This window comes from Nansenia antarctica (assembly GCF_963989245.1).
Source record: "Nansenia antarctica genome assembly, chromosome: 16".
In the NCBI taxonomy this organism is placed as follows: Eukaryota; Metazoa; Chordata; class Actinopteri; order Argentiniformes; family Microstomatidae; genus Nansenia; species Nansenia antarctica.
The window spans coordinates 19,977,430-19,993,622 of record NC_137686.1 but is presented as its reverse complement, the minus strand read 5'-3'; the positions used below and the strand labels follow the sequence as shown (position 1 = coordinate 19,993,622).

Below are 16,193 nucleotides of genomic sequence, written 5' to 3'. Positions count from 1 at the left end.
AACACAAAAAGTGGCACCAGCAAACAAAGGGATGGCATGCAACAGGATCTTGTTCTGTTTACCCTGTCACTAACGACCCCCTCCTCCATATTGAATATTTTGCCTCAAAGCCTATTCTTCACTCTGCCAAAACAAACCCCCGCCTCTCCCTACCCTCTTCACTTCATCTCACCCCTCCCTGACTCTACTCTGTCGTGGTGGGTTCAATCTTGAGAGAGGTTTGGCGAGCTCGGGCCAGAGGGGAGAGTGGGAGAGAGGGGGAGAGCATTCTAAAGTGCCTCAATGTCGCTTCATTTCCTCGTTTTAATTGGGCTATCTAAATGCATCCCCGGTTTGTCAATACCCGCTGGGGTCCTCCCAGATAAAAATGATTTGTCTCCTGCATTCGCAGGCATGCTCCGCCGTTCCCCTCGGAGAACGCACCCCGCCACTCGTCAGCATGAGTGTAATAGAGAATGCGTGTCGTTTTGGATTTATTTTTTATTTTTTTAAGAAATGAAAAACATTGTTTCCCCCTGTCCTCTCTCTCTCTCTCTCTCTCTCTCTCTCTCTGACTATCTCTCTCTCTCTCTCTCTGGTATGCACACACACTCAAGCCCATGCAAGGTCAACACACAATTGTATGCTCTGTTTCCCACTGTCTCTTTCTCACACCTCTTGTGGCGATGTGTCCCCCTCTCAACACTGGAGCCTCTGCTATCTGCAGACGGCCCTGAGACAAACAGAGGGTTAACTTGCTCTGTGCTTACTACAGTACACACTACATACAAATGTTTTACTTTTTTATGTTGTATTATATTTGTGCTGTTATTCATATTTGTGAATAACATGAACACTTAGGTGCTTATAGCCTACTTGGTTCAAATGTATATGGTTCAAATGTAAAAATGCACATGTTGCACATGCATGCACATGTTAACATGCATGCACATGTTAACCTGTTAGATATTGTTTAGTAGCTGTCCTGTGAATCTGGCAGCCAGCTGTCTCAATGGGCAGTTTGCATCCAGCTGGGTAAATGGATTCTGACAGATGTTATCTCTGTAAGTCATCTGGATAATGCTATCTGTTAGGTGAAATAGATAAGAAACCACCGTGACCTTTCATCATGTCCAGGTCGATTAAGTTGAACCACATTGTAGTTCAGTAGCCAAAATAGCTTGTGAATTGTCCTAATCTCGCTCAGTGTTTGTTTGTTTGTGTGTGTGTGTGTGTGTGTGTGTGTGTGTGTGTGTGTGTGTCTGAGAACAGGTGCTCCACAGCTGTGCTAATGCACATGATGACATAGTGCTGGCGTAAACGACCATCCGAACCGCACCGTTGTTTCACAACTCACTGTTTACTCAACCATAAACATAGGGGGCACACACACACACACACAGCTACAATCACACAGACCTAGACCCTCTCTTATTGCAAAGCACAGCTATTTGTTGCCATTTAGTTTAAAAGGGAGCTCAGTATCAATGACAGTACCAGTGACCATTGGAGAGGGAAGAGGACTGGCCAGTCACTAAGCTCCCCCTGAGGCTTTAAGGTGTAAGCCTTGCTGTTGTATTGAGGAGCCTCAACGCATTGTTAGCCACTCTGTTGGCAGGCCTGAACACCTCATGGTCAGTTTCCTCATTTGGCCAGCGTGTGGCAGTTGACCTAACATTAGCAAGAGAGGACAGCTAGACTACCACTCAGACCTTGAGCAACTGTTAATGAATTTGTCAACCCCAGTCACAGACTCACCCAGGAGCATATTGCCATTCATGAAGCTGTAGACCTGAAGGAATGAATCATCCCCTCCACCAGCTGGCGTGGTTGCCCCTGTAATGAGGCGTTGAAAGGCGCCATGTTAACTGTGGCTCCCGTTCAGCAGTTAAGGTGTGTGTGTGTGTGTGTGTGTGTGTGTGTGTGTGTGTTTGTGGCTAGATCCAGGTGTTATCTAGTCTGAGAGATAAGGGTGGAGTTGCGCAACACACAGTGTGCATGCATGCTGGTTGGCACGTAGGGAAACCCTGTGAATACTCTTGAATCACAAATCAACCTCTCTCCAATGCTAGATCTAGGCTACTAATGGGGTATTGTGGTGGTGGTGTTGGGCACGGGGGGAGGTGACAGCCTCTGATGGGAGGAGGGAGGTTGTCAACCTTTGAAATGTAATGAAAGGATTGGGGGATGGGCGATGGGGTGTGTGTCACGTTATAAATTCACAGACTTGGCTTGGGGGTGTCTCCAAGTCTGTATTCAGTCAGTCCCCTTGGTGGCGGGAGGGGGGGGGGGGTGTGTGTGTAAGATGCAGTTGATAAATTGTTAGAATTCCCTCAGCTTAAAAAATTATCTCATCTAATTTAAAGCCTGGTCTTTCTTGACCCCTCAGTGCCACAGGTCTGCTGTGTGTCGTCCCTGTCGAGGGTGCTAGTAGCAGTTGGTCCAGCTCCCCTGCGGTCGGTCTTACAGCTCAGGATGTAAAAGCCGGTAACAGATTTCATGTTGTTTTTTCTCCTCCTGGGTGTAAGCTAGTGGGTCTTGTGTGGATTGTGGATGTAATTACGCCCCAGAAAGCTCTCTCTAAATGTTTCTCTCTGTCTCTCAGGGACTAGAAAGTCTCCCAAGGAGCTTCCGACTTGCCCTGTTTCTCCATTCGCAGGTGGTTCTGATGTAATGTGAGCAATTTATTCTGTGTTTATTTTAGAAGGGCCATGTCCAGGGAGTGGGCCTGATAAATATAGTGAGCATTCTTTTCGGAACTGATGATTGCAGCTCTTGAGCAACTTTTGTTGGCCCACTACACCCTGGAGGCGCAGGTCATCAAGTTCATTGATGGCAGCCTCACAAGCTTGTGCTCAGGCTTTTGCAAGGAATCTCATTCCAGATGAGAAGCACAATTTCTTGTGAAAACGGCATTGTTGGAAGATCAGTGAAGTTACACTCCACATAGTATTACTGGGATGAACACGCAAACCTCCCGAAGGTCTAGAGGCTCTATGATCTATTAAACAATGTCTCGGATACGGAATCTCGACTTGGGAGGGATTTCTGGGAGAGAAGGGTACAGCTGATATCCCCTCTCAGTACGATCCCCCTTGTCCTTTTAGGACGAAACAGGGAAAAACAGCACCAGAGGCTGACGCTGAGCTCCATCATAAATCTGACTGAACATTTCTAAACATCTGTTGTGGGTGATTAGCTCCTTGGCTAGTTGAGTTTGACCGGAGGGAGTGAGAACCAGCCTGTTTTTATTTAGATGCGTATGTTCCCTGCTCTGCTGCTCAAAGAATGATTTTGTGTCTGTTTTTCTCTCTTTTTTTATATATCCTAAATTTAGAGAAAGCCTAATGAAATTTTGAGCAGTTGCATTAGCTGTGGTGGAACATGGTTTATGATTGTTAACCTAATTGTAGGAGTCCCCTGAGAACATTTGAATGTTAGTCTAATCTTTTTAAGGTCACTGATATTTAACCCCTTTTAACTTGGGCGGGGGGTGGGGCGGGTGGTGATAATACAGTCTTTCAAAAGCTTCATGTCAACCACAGACTTGTCAGAGTGCCAACGAGTAGTTTTTAGCCTCATGATTTCCCTACAGCCTATAAACTGTTTTATTTGACCATTTACTGCTTAGGATATTCAATCACATTTATTTGATTTTGAACAATCAAACTTAACAGATTTTACATTGACAAAGTGCTTCACAACAAAACGTGTGTATTCTAATATCCAAAACATTGTGTAAACAATTCAGGCTAAACCCAGTATAAACCAAGTAGCCTATTTCTGGCATTCACAAACGTGTACAGGTGGGTAAACTCTCGCCTAGCTGCAACAACACATGCATGTTACCCAAACCCTTTGTCATACGCACAGGTGAACTGCAAGAATATCTCTCATTGGTCAGAGTTCAGGAAGGCGCTCTAGCCTGCCCCCTCTTTGCATTGAAATCTAACACCTATGGCATCACACAGACTTGGCTCCACCCAGGCCGTCCCTGAACGCTGCTGCTCAGTGTGTGAATAAGCTCTGCCTCTGAAGGATCTCTCCCCAAGCCGCCTCACGCTCTCCTGTACTACTCAGGAAAGCCTTAACTGGAATCATCATCGGAGAGACAGAAACAGTTTCTACAGCTATATGAATTGGTGGAATTGGTGGAAGGAATAACTAAGCAGGGAGAAAGATTGTTTCTCTTACACATACGTTACTTTCTTATCAGGCATCACAGGGATTCCCTTACCTGGATGCTTGTGGATATCCTTTAAGGATTTGGATGTTTTGGTAGCATACTCTTGGGAGTAACTGTCAAAAGAAGATTTCTCAGAGGATTAAAAGAGGATTTGTTTTCCAGGGATTTTATTGATATGGGTAAGTTTTGTGTTTAGAACCTTTCTGTTCTATAACAAAGTCATAGAGTGATAACTACATTACGTTGTCTCATCACTTCAATGACAATAAAGTTGAATCTTAATCTAATGACCAATACAATAATAAAGTTGGATTTGGCCTAATTGGGAAAGCCTAGTTGTCTTCAACACAGGTGTTTGTGAGGGAAAATAACACATAGCCAAAAAGATTTAGGCTAAGTTAACTATGCTATTTAAGAGAAACAAAATAGGTTTATGTAGTACACTTCTTCAATAGTGAGGTATTTTCTTTCTATTCTTTTGTCCCTTTTTCTTTTGTCCTTGTTCACTCTTGCTTGTTAAGCCAAAACAATAGTTTAACCTCGTCTTGGCTTAGCTCTATTGGCTAGCTCTTTGGCAAATTGCCCTGTCTGGTGTGAGCCCTCCCCAGTTTTTTCAGAGGACTTTGAATAGAGGGACATAGAGTGTCCCCTAGCTACCGCTGCTAAGGTGAGGCACCCTGCCATGAGACACAGCTACTTTGAGGCCAAACAACCTGTTTTTCCAGTTGTCTTTATCTCCCTAGGCGATCTAGAGGCTAACGTTTCCAAAGAATCTAAGTTAGAAAGAGTTTGGAGATCCCAGACGGTGGGTGGAACTGGGAAAAGGCTGTTTCTTGGTTTTGAGGACAGTGCCAAATAAAAAAATGTGAAGCCTTGAAACTATTCGTTCAGTGTTTATATTTAAAATGTGGCCTAGCCTATGATCATCCAAGAGCGGAACCCATTGTCTAAGGCGGTTAGGCTAGTTAAATAGTAACTGTTAGCCAGGAGTTCTGGTCAAACAAATCTTAATCTGTCTACATGGTGGACGAGGTTGAAAAAAATTGGGGTACCCACAGATCCACAGATGAGAGATTTTGGCAACCAAACTACTGAATGGCTAGTGCCCAAAACGTCAACTCGTTATCATTTGAGTAAGTTATATTACTGCAACTTTCATCTGCCAAGTTGAAATCATAGAGAATGATACAGTGACAGATCAATCGCGTAATGATAAGCTACATGAGCTGGGTACGGCGCAGCTTGCTCCCAGACGCCACTTAGGAAACTACTGATTAAGAAGCGCAGCCGCGTCCTCCATTGAAAAGCAATGGCTTTCTGGCACTCATGAATGCCGCCGGGTGAGAGAATTAGAATGCAACAGAATGAGGGAAATACCAGCCTGATCATGTGGACTAGAGGTGACTCTGGGATGGACATTGGGAAGTGTCATGGCAGCAGCAGTTAGGTCACACAGCAAGGCACAGAATCTCACAGATTCTTTGCTGTTTTCATTGTAGTTCGTTCTTTTGTGGCAATATTACAATTTTATTTGGAATCTTCTGTCAACATTTAAAAAAAAAAATCAGTAACTAAATGGCGGACAATTGTCAGTTTATGGAACCCCTGATCTTAGCTTTAGTTGTGAGTCATCGGTGTAAGCAAATATCATCTCCAACAGCTGGCCTGTTTGCACCTGTAGAATGTTAGTTGTAGGTTGGTACAATAATTTAAGCTGATGTTGCACAATACGACTGTTGCTCAATACTGGGTGCCGCCGCTGTCGCACACAAAACAAGAACAAATATCCTTTTTGCAGCTTGTTCTTTTCCATCAGCTGTCTTCAGCTTTCAGGGAACAGAGTGTAAAGACAACATGTCTGTCTCGCTTTGTTTGGCATGAAAAGACGAGGCCTCCCCATGGGTGCGTCTCAGTGAACTGGGAACTGAATGCTTCTGTCCTGGTTGGGCCAAATCTGTACTTGCTCTCTCTCTCTATTCACAGTTAATCATTCACCATCGCAGGTCTGGGCTGCTGGAGCCCTTGGCAAGGAATACAAACCCAAACACGTGATAGAAGACTGACCTTGGTGGTGAAAGTATCAGATGTACCCAAAAAAAACATTCATATCCCTTTTTAGTTCAACCAAATGGGAGCCGGGGCCTTCCCTTCTCCTTGTAGGTTGACCTCTTGGCAGTCTTCCTTCACCTCTGTCACTTGGGCAGTTGACCCTGCATTCCATTTTTACGACTGCAACTCAGTCACGTCACCACCGGCAACGCTCCAGAGAACCTGTGAGCCGAAATGGAGGTGATTATTGTCTACTAAGACTGGGGAAATAACTTTTTGTTGTTTTATTTTACAGTGGCACTTTATTGGCTTGTTTTGGTGGAAAAACTATTGTCCCGAGGTTTAAAGTCCATCCCTTTGTCCAGACTTTTTATGGTAGCCTTTCTGAACCTCGCGTGGTCCTTTATATGGAACCACTCAATCTCATAGTCTTGGGTCTCTACTGGATTCCTCAAAGGTAATTAAGTACAAAACATATGGATTTGTCAGTGGAACGTGTTTTCCCATCAGTGGTGATTTGGGGGATGTGTAATTGACATTTAGCGCATGATGGATTCACTTCATCTCTTGTGTCCCAAGCGGGACATAAAAAGAGATTGCTTGCAATCACAGATCAATGTGTGTGAAGGTGAGTGAGCTGATGGTCACAACATTGGCATATCGACTTAGGCTAGACAGCTACACAAATGCAAGATAGCCATATGTTTAATTTTCTTTTGTAAATGAGTTTTTCTGGGAATAACCGATCTTCTTCATTTGTCATTCTCCTCTTTCTCTCACAAACGGAGACGGTTGGAGCTGATGAGTGTGACAGAGATGTTTAAAGTCACACTGAGGTCCGATAATCTGAGATGTCAGTCAGAGGAGAATGCTTGCCTGAACCTACTACCATAGGCTGGGCTGATACTGTAGCTTCTCGCTGGCCATAACCACGACACCACATCATCACATACTCTCTCATCTGACCTGACAAGAGCTGTGGAGACAAGTGCAGAGAAATGCTGGTATGCAGCTATCAGCAGTGTTTTGACGAGTGGTTTCGTTCCACGTCCAGTCTCCTCATAATGTTAAAGGCCTCAGATGCAGCTAAACTGCATGCAAACACACACACACACACACACACTCACACTCACACTCACACTCACACTCACACTCACACTCACACTCACTCACTCACTCACTCACTCACTCACTCACTCACTCACTCACTCACTCACTCACTCACTCACTCACTCACACACACACACAAATATAAATAATCCAAGACATGGGATGAATTCCAAAAAATTGAGTATTTCGTAGTGTGTAATTACTTGCCAATTGCCAACATGCCAATTTAGAGAAAGCTGAATGTGTAGGGAGGATTTTTCTCTGTTTATGAATCTCCTGTCAATTAAGTGCACTTAAATTTGTCAATGTTGTGCTCACTTACTGCTCATGTTTGGGATATCTATATTTGATGCCCAATTACAGTATCCTTCAAAAACGGCCTCTCTTCTGTGCAGTGTGCACAAATATAGGCTATTCTTTTCGTGACAGATTTAGCTCTGAGCATTACAGCTATGTGGTCCTCAACGGAAGTGCAAATCTGCCTTGTCAGGGAGGACATTTCCCTGCCCGTGCAAAACTCATTTAACTTCCAAATCATCCCATTACGCCTCCCTGCTGATGGAAACAGCCTCCATTTGCACGGGAACACATTGTGTGTGTTTCTTATGTAGGGCGCTGGCAGGGCTGATTGGGCTGCTCTAGTATTGCGTTAGTAGAGACATGGGTTTATATCTTTGTCCCCCCTCTCATGAGCAATGTTATGCAGTGTTTGTTATGGGCCAGGTTTGAGACAAAGCAGCCCATGCAAATGCAAATCCATGCAATTGCCTAGGCTGGGTGCAGAAGTTGGAAGATGGCAAAAGTTATTCTTGTCTTTTGATGCTCAATAGTGTTTGATCAAACAGTCCATCAAATGTTTTTGTATAGTGCTTTTTACGAAGACAGTTGTCTCAAAGGGTTTTACCATACAAGAACAATATAAACAATAACACAAATAGGCCTAATAGCAGTTAACAGACGGGACGCAGGTGAAACACGATGTCTTGGCTTGGAGCTCCGTGTTCACCCTGACCTCACCTCGCCTCACCTCAGCCATTAGAAGTTGAACCATTAGTACAGCTGTAAAGTTAAAATCCTGGAAAACAACTGTAACAATGTAATGGAATATGGATCGGGCTGCCCTAGTATTGCGTTAGTAGAGACATGGGTTGATATCTTTATGCCCCCCCCCTGAACTTCTACTTTCTCTCTTCTACTTTCCAAGAGTACTTGGCTCAGACCAGCCAATGTTGTACTTGATTACTACATCGATCCTCAGTCTTTTTCTCCCCAGACTGATGATGAATCCTTCTCTGTTCCACTGCAGCTGATCTCCAACAGAATGAGTTGAGCCTGGGTGCTCCCTGTCTAATAAATAGTAAAACAAAAAACAAAACAAAAAACAGCTCTCGTCTCAACATTTTGTTGTCTGTGTCTGTGTATCTGTGTGTGTGTCTTGCATGCATACTGTTGAGAGTGTGTGCCGGTCAGTGTGACACATAAGTTATTTCTGTGACGAGGACACACCTACTGTACTCGGGTACACAATTTGAGTGGGAGACTGGTCTGCTCTCAAAGTCACCGTCCACAAACAAACGCGGTGCCTCCTCTCTCCCCTGGTCACTGAGCTGAGCTCCCTGGCTTGTTTGGGGAAGATGGATGGAGATTCATTTGGTTTCATTAGTGTGTGCCTCTTTTATTTATAGCCCGGCTGTGCTGGGGCAGGTCGCCCCCATTGTGGTCCTCCCAAGGATGCAAAGGGTTGGGGGTGTTGATGAAACATCCTCGTGTTCGCGCGGGTATTCTCAGAAGACTGCTGTGCTTGTTTAAGGGGAAACAACGCCATGCAAGAAGGCTACTGAAATTTGATTCCGTATATTCTGCCTGGTTACGGCTTCCCTATTTTGGTTTTCCCCCCTGTCAGAAGTCATAACGCTGCCGTGTTATTTTATAGTGGACTATGTAATTACACTACGAAAGAGGAAGTGCATGCTGAGATCTGCTTGGTTGAAAATAGATTAAAGTCAACACAAGTTTTTTTTTTCTTTTCTTTTTTGTGCGTCACTAGGCAGAGTGGGAACTGGAAGGACACATAATGACTCCCCACAGAGTTCCACAGTAGCTCTGTTTCACGCTGAAGCGTTCCACAGTTATGTGGAGTTGAGTTTTTCCATCTCAAACACACTTATTTGGGTGGACATCCATGGTTGGACACAATCCCAGAGATTGCAGCTCACTTTAGCAGGGATGCAGTCTGTTTGGTGATTTTGATTGCTAATCCCCAGCGTCTTTCCTGTACCCATCATCTCTTTCCTGATGAAGAAGATGCTTCTGCACAGGTAAACACACGTGACTTAGCTTGGGCTGGCAGTCAGAACAAAAAGTGGTGGATGAAGACGACGACGACAACAACACAGGGAGAGAACCACTTTATGTGCAACAAAAAATCTCTTGAGGGCTGTGTTGCCCCTCATATAGTGCTGATCTATTTAAGAATCTATATTTAAGAACAGGCGTTTCTCCGTCACGGCTGTGTGTGGATGCCGTCGATCTCTCGGAGCTGAAGACCGTAGCTCAAGGCAGGCTCCATTATTCTATTCCTTGTTACTTGTGTTATACCACACAACGCTCAACTTTACTCCATTGCTATGTAATTAATGATACGTTAATGACTATGTAATAGCATTTCAATAAGATGTTATTACTAGAGTGATATAGAGGCACAGCATACTGTGTTACAACTGTCTCCTCAGCCCAGTATCCCCCACGGACGGTTTTGGTTGTAATCAGAGGATTACTTGTACATGTGTCTCCAAAGCCTGGTATCTGCTGTAGCCTGTGCTACGGTTCTCTCATCGGTCGTTAGCCTTGCACATTCATTGACTTTTTGACCTGAAAATGTTATCCTGACGACAGTAGCCTAAATGCGTATGGCTATACTAGAGAACCTTCACTTGGAAGAAACATGTTCCTTAGATCTATCTACAGAGATAAACCGTGATATATGGACTGACTACGTGTCCAAACTTAGTTTGGTGGTTCTGGCATCTTTCCCCCTGAAGAACACTTTTTCTGGTTAAGAAACAATTAGTTTTCTGGTTACCCGTTTTATACGTTAATTGCCACCTACATCAATGATCTCTGTTTCTAGGTGTCTCCCCACACAAAAGGTTTAGTAAAGCAGACATGACAGTCCGTCTGGAGTTGGATCAAAGCTGACGGCATGGCTCCTAACACCCTCGACCAAACCTAACAAGCCCTGGCAAGATGGCCTTTAACCAGTCTTTGTTTCTGAATGCGTAGTGCATGGGTTTCTTCTACTCGATGAGTGCTACATCGGGCTGTGATTGAGTTTGATTTGTTGACCTGACAGAAGCGCTCTGAGCTCCGGGAGGGATCTGGAGACTTGAGTGACAGGTCCTGTCTCTGTGGTTCTGCCTGTGTGATGGCCTGGTGTTCGCTCTAATCGTCGTCAGTGACAGAGACGGCGTGTCAGGGAGGGTTTGGTCTGAATCCTTAAGTAAGTGTACCAGTGAGCTTTGTCACTGGGCGTAGGGTGTGAGTTATTCTGTTCTGCCTGCGTCCATGCGTATCAGAGTGCAGGCATGCTTGTGTGCTATATGTAGCCTGTGTCTCTGTGTGTGTGTTGTCAGTCCAGCTACAGAACAGACAACTTGGGTCTGAGCACTTGAGGTAATTGATAGTCTGGAGGCTGTCTCTGCTGTAGGTAAATTCTCTCTGCAGATTCACTGTAAGAGGAGAAGGAGAGAGGGAAGAGAGAAAGAGAGAGGAGCGTTTAAGTCAGTGTAGCAAGGACTCAGAAATTCAGAGTAGAGGAGGATTGGGGGCGAGGGAGGGAGGGAGGGAGGCAGGCAGAATGGCTGAAGACTGACAGTGAAGGAGAGAGAGAGAGACATGAAGGGATGGTGGAGGTAGGAAACACGTGTCAAATGTTCTGACCTTTATTCAGAAAAATGTAAATACATTTCAACGTTGTTGAAAATCAATGACACACTCGCTAGTCAACTAACACTGAATGTTTTTTTTAGCCTGCTAACAGTGTAAAATAGTATTATAGTTAACTAGGTAGTAGTGGGGATTACTCACTGAATCCATTGCATTGCAATATTTTGGCTTGACTAGCGAGTGTGTCATTTATTTTCGACAATGCTGAAATTTATTTACAATTTTCAGAATAAAAGTCTGAACGATACGATTGGTTGCCGATTTATTCCCGGTTTCACCAGCTGCCGTCACATTTGAGCAGAAATAAGTGTAGGCTGCTACACATCACTCTTAGAACACACGCTGGCAATAGAATCGCCCTAGGCTGTTTGTACACACTTAATACTGTCCACATCCATTACTATGTGCAGTGGCCGGTCATTTGCTCATTTTAAAACACCACCCGTAGATTGACTGAGTGAAATTCTGTGGTCTGCTGCTGGGAGATGCGGGGGGGGGGATGGAGGGAGGGAGGGAGGGAGGGAAAGAGAGAGAGAGACAGAGAGAGACAGAGGGCGGAGATTCCTAGGTGGTAATGAGGATGTCCGTGGAGTGCAGGTCTCAGTGTTGTGGCTCTGCCCCGTCAGTATAATGGACTGCACTTTCCAGCCGCGGATCGATAGCACTCGCCTCCGCCTGGCAGGCCTGTTGTTCCTCACTCATCCTGTCTGTCTGTCTGTCTGTCTGCCAGCCACCTGGAGATGGAGTGAATAGAGGTTACCGCCGCCAAGCCTCTGATACTGGGTCAGATTGGACTATTATTTCCTCCCGCCGAATGGTTAACGTTCGGGGGTAGGGGATCATTGGTCATGAAAACCTTTTCAGGAAGAAGAACATCCAGTCTTTTCCCGGGGTAGTTCAAGTTTACACAGTGTACCTCAGCGGTTGTCTGAATCCAGCCTCGTCTCAGTGAGATAATTGAGGAGAGTAGAGGGACCATGTCTGGGGTAGAGGGGAGTAGAGGGACCGTGTCTGGGGTAGAGGAGAGTAGAGGGACCATGTCTGGGGTAGAGGAGAGTAGAGGGACCGTGTCTGGGAGAGAGGAGAGTAGAGGGACCATGTCTGGGGTAGAGGAGAGTAGAGGGACCATGTCTGGGATAGAGGAGAGTAGAGGGACCATGTCTGGGAGAGAGGAGAGTAGAGGGACCATGTCTGGGAGAGAGGAGAGTAGAGGGACCATGTCTGGGAGAGAGGAGAGTAGAGGGACCATGTCTGGGGTAGAGGAGAGTAGGGAGGGAGGCCATGTCTGGGGTAGAGGGGAGTAGAGGGACCATGTCTGGGGTAGAGGGGAGTAGAGGGACCGTGTCTGGGAGAGAGGAGAGTAGAGGGACCGTGTCTGGGATAGAGGAGAGTAGAGGGACCATGTCTGGGGTAGAGGAGAGTAGGGAGGCCATGTCTGGGATAGAGCAATCGCACCGTCTATTACCCCCATATCTGGGCAGTTCTTATCGTGTGTATTGTCTGTATTGTGTCCTGGTACGGCAGACAATCTACAAAGGTGTGCCGTACTCTCTCCCCCCCCCCCCCCCCTCTCTCTCTCCCTCCCTCCCTTTCTCTCTCATTCTCTCCCTTAGAACCAGGAGAACTCTTTAGTAGAGTCCCTCACTCTCTCGCCCTCTATCTTCGGGTCCCTGCTGATCCTCCCCTCTGCATTTTAAACCCCGGGTCCTCTGGAGAGCGATGGGGATATATGACTCCATCTGCTGCTCCAGTCTGGCTCGTCGCTCAGACACTGAGAGGGGGAGACATAGGGGGTGAGAGACTAGGCGATAGAGAGAAGACAGAGAGACTGACAGAAAGACAAGGAGGCTTATTAGAAAGAGCCTCTTTTCGCAGTTACTAGACAGGGAGCTGTAAAAGATACCCTTCTAGAGTTGTAGACAGGGAGTTGGGTTACAGATCTGGGGGGGGGGGGTCCTATTCTCTCTGTGTCCATCGGAATTGTTATCTTGGAGGTGTTCATAGTGCTTCATTCATTACTTGTTCAACGGACGTTGTGGTTCCCACAGTAGCATGTGTTGATCTTAGCTCGTACAATGTTTCTGGACACTTCTGAATCCTAAGGGTGGTCTGTCTCGACCACAGAGAGGGGTGTAGCTCCAGGCACTGTCAGAGTTATTCCAAGTGTTGCTGTGAATGTTGGACTGTGTATCTGAGGTCTTTTTCCCAGTCCTCCCTCTGTTGGCCTAACCCTTCCCTCTGTCAACACCGGAGCAGTTTCTCCGCACTTTGTACCACATACGATTATTTTTCCTGTCTCGTTTACATGCACAATAGAAAGACGGAATAATACAACAGTTGTGTCAATACACAGTGCAGTTCCATTCCCGCCTAAATCATATTCACACAACCCCGCTGGAAAAATATTGAGCCTTTATATTTTTTTCTTCAGCTTGTTGGAAACAGGCCAATATGAATAGTAATAAGATCAATAAACCCAAAAAAGAACCATGGCCGTAGGCCTGTGTGATTTAACATTCGCTAATAATACCATTGTGGATTTTGACTTGAGAATACCTACCAGAGATCCAGCTTTGTCTAACAAGATGGAGGATGATGATGACTAGGGCCTCTCATCCTGTCCCCTGGAGAGTTCCTGTTGGCCTGGAGGCTTTGGTTCCAGACCGTTACAGTCACTGATCTGCTCTGACACAGAGTTGATTTACAATGCCCTGCTACCCTAAGCAGCGCTGACTGACTGACTGGCTGGCGTAATTGATTTAGAACAGCAGACACACCTGCTGAATCCTCTGATCCCCCCCCCCCCCACACTTTCTCTTTTGAATTAGTGTCCCAACCCAGGACCACCTGACAACGGGGGGAAAGAAAACACCAACCCCCCCTAAAAAAAAAAAGAAGAAACAAGTCACACACACATACTGTATATATACTAAGGCTATATAGGTTACCATACAATTACACTATGGAAACATGCACATTCGACATGCCATCGTGTTTACAGTACATAACTACTGTTTCACAAGCTTTTAAATCGCATTAAGCCCAAGGTGTTTTCTCAGAGTGTCCTGTTTCTAATTCCCATTGTGCCAACACTGGGAGCTAAGCCTCTGTACATAGACCTCACGGCCTCTCTGTACCTAGACCTAACAGCCTCTGTAGCCCTAACAGCCTCTCTGTACCTAGACCTAACAGCCTCTCTGTACCTAGACCTCACGGCCTCTCTGTACCTAGACCTCACAGCCTCTCTGTACCTAGACCTAACAGCCTCTGTAGCCCTAACAGCCTCTCTGTACCTAGACCTAACAGCCTCTGTAGTCCTAACAGCCTCTCTGTACCTAGACCTAACAGCCTCTGTAGCCCTAACAGCCTCTCTGTACCTAGATCTAACAGCCTCTGTACATAGACCTCACAGCCTCTCTGTACCTAGACCTAACAGCCTCTCTGTACCTAGACCTCACAGCCTCTCTGTACCTAGACCTAACAGCCTCTGTGTACCTAGACCTAACAGCCTCTCTGTACCTAGACCTCACAGCCTCTCTGTACCTAGACCTCACAGCCTCTCTGTACCTAGACCTCACAGCCTCTCTGTACCTAGACCTCACAGCCTCTCTGTACCTAGACCTAACAGCCTCTCTGTACCTAGACCTAACAGCCTCTCTGTACCTAGACCTAACAGCCTCTGTAGTCCTAACAGCCTCTGTACCTAGACCTAACAGCCTCTGTAGTCCTAACAGCCTCTGTACCTAGACCTAACAGCCTCTGTAGTCCTAACAGCCTCTGTACCTAGACCTAACAGCCTCTGTACCTAGACCTAACAGCCTCTGTAGCCCTAACAGCTAGGGATGCTCCGATTTATCGGCCACCGATTTAAATCGGCCGATTTCACTCCAAATGACTCGATCGGTGATCGGCAAAAATGGCCGATCGCAAAAACCGTTTTTTTTTTTTTTTTTTTTTTTTTTCTGGGGAAGACAGATAACTGAACAGAAAACATAGGAGGACGTAACAGTATGTAAACCATGAAGGCCACGTTTATGATGTCTTTTATACAGCCATAATCGACTGACTTGGGCTTCAGGCCCTAACTGGGTGATAGGCCAGACCTTTACTATGCCATAAACATGGGTCTGCGTTTGCTTGGTGCCTAATGGATCAAAACTTTTGTCTAAAAAGCAAAAAATATTTAGGCTATCCAGTCAGTTATGTATTTTTTTAAAAATCGGTATCGGTATCGGTTGATCTTGAGGAAACAAATCGGTGATCGGTATCGGCCCCAAAAATCCAGATCGGAGCATCCCTACTAACAGCCTCTGTAGCTAGACCTCTGTAGCTAGTCCTAACAGCCTCTGTAGATAGTCCTAACAGCCTCTGTAGCTAGTCTTAATAGCCTCTGTAGATAGACCTCTGTAGCTAGACCTAACAGCCTCCGTAGCTCGTCCTGACAGCCTCTGTAGCTAGTCCTAACAGCCTCTGTAGCTAGTCTTAATAGCCTCTGTAGATAGACCTCTGTAGCTAGACCTCTGTAGCTAGACCTATCAGCCTCCGTAGCTCGTCCTGACAGCCTCTGTAGCTAGTCCTAACAGCCTCAGTAGCTAGTCCTAACAGCCTCTGTAGCTAGTCCTAACAGCCTCAGTAGCTAGTCCTAACAGCCTCTGTAGCTAGTCCTAACAGCCTCTGTAGCTCGTCCTAACAGCCTCCGTAGCTCGTCCTAACAGCCTCTGTAGCTAGTCCTAACAGCCTCTGTAGCTAGTCCTAACAGCCTCTGTAGCTAGACCTCTATAGCTAGTCCTAACAGCCTCTGTAGCTACTAGTCCTAACAGCCTCTGTAGCTAGTCCTAACAGCCTCTGCAGCTAGTCCTAACAGCCTCTGTAGCTAGTCCTAACAGCCTCTGTAGCTAGTCCTAACAGTCTCTGTAGCTAGACC

The 16,193-nt window shown here is 45.8% G+C and overlaps 1 protein-coding gene across 2 annotated transcripts in view; it reads left to right on the top strand.

Moving 5' to 3' along the window:
- The first annotated feature begins 4,113 nt into the window (after positions 1-4,113).
- Positions 4,114-16,193, top strand: part of LOC308171590 (receptor-type tyrosine-protein phosphatase F) — a 112,746-nt gene continuing 100,666 nt past the window's right edge. For both annotated transcript variants that reach the window (XM_080546464.1, XM_080546463.1), the window contains exon 1: positions 4,114-4,344. The gene's annotated coding sequence lies outside the window, so the exon portion shown is untranslated. The remainder of the gene's footprint in view (positions 4,345-16,193) is intronic.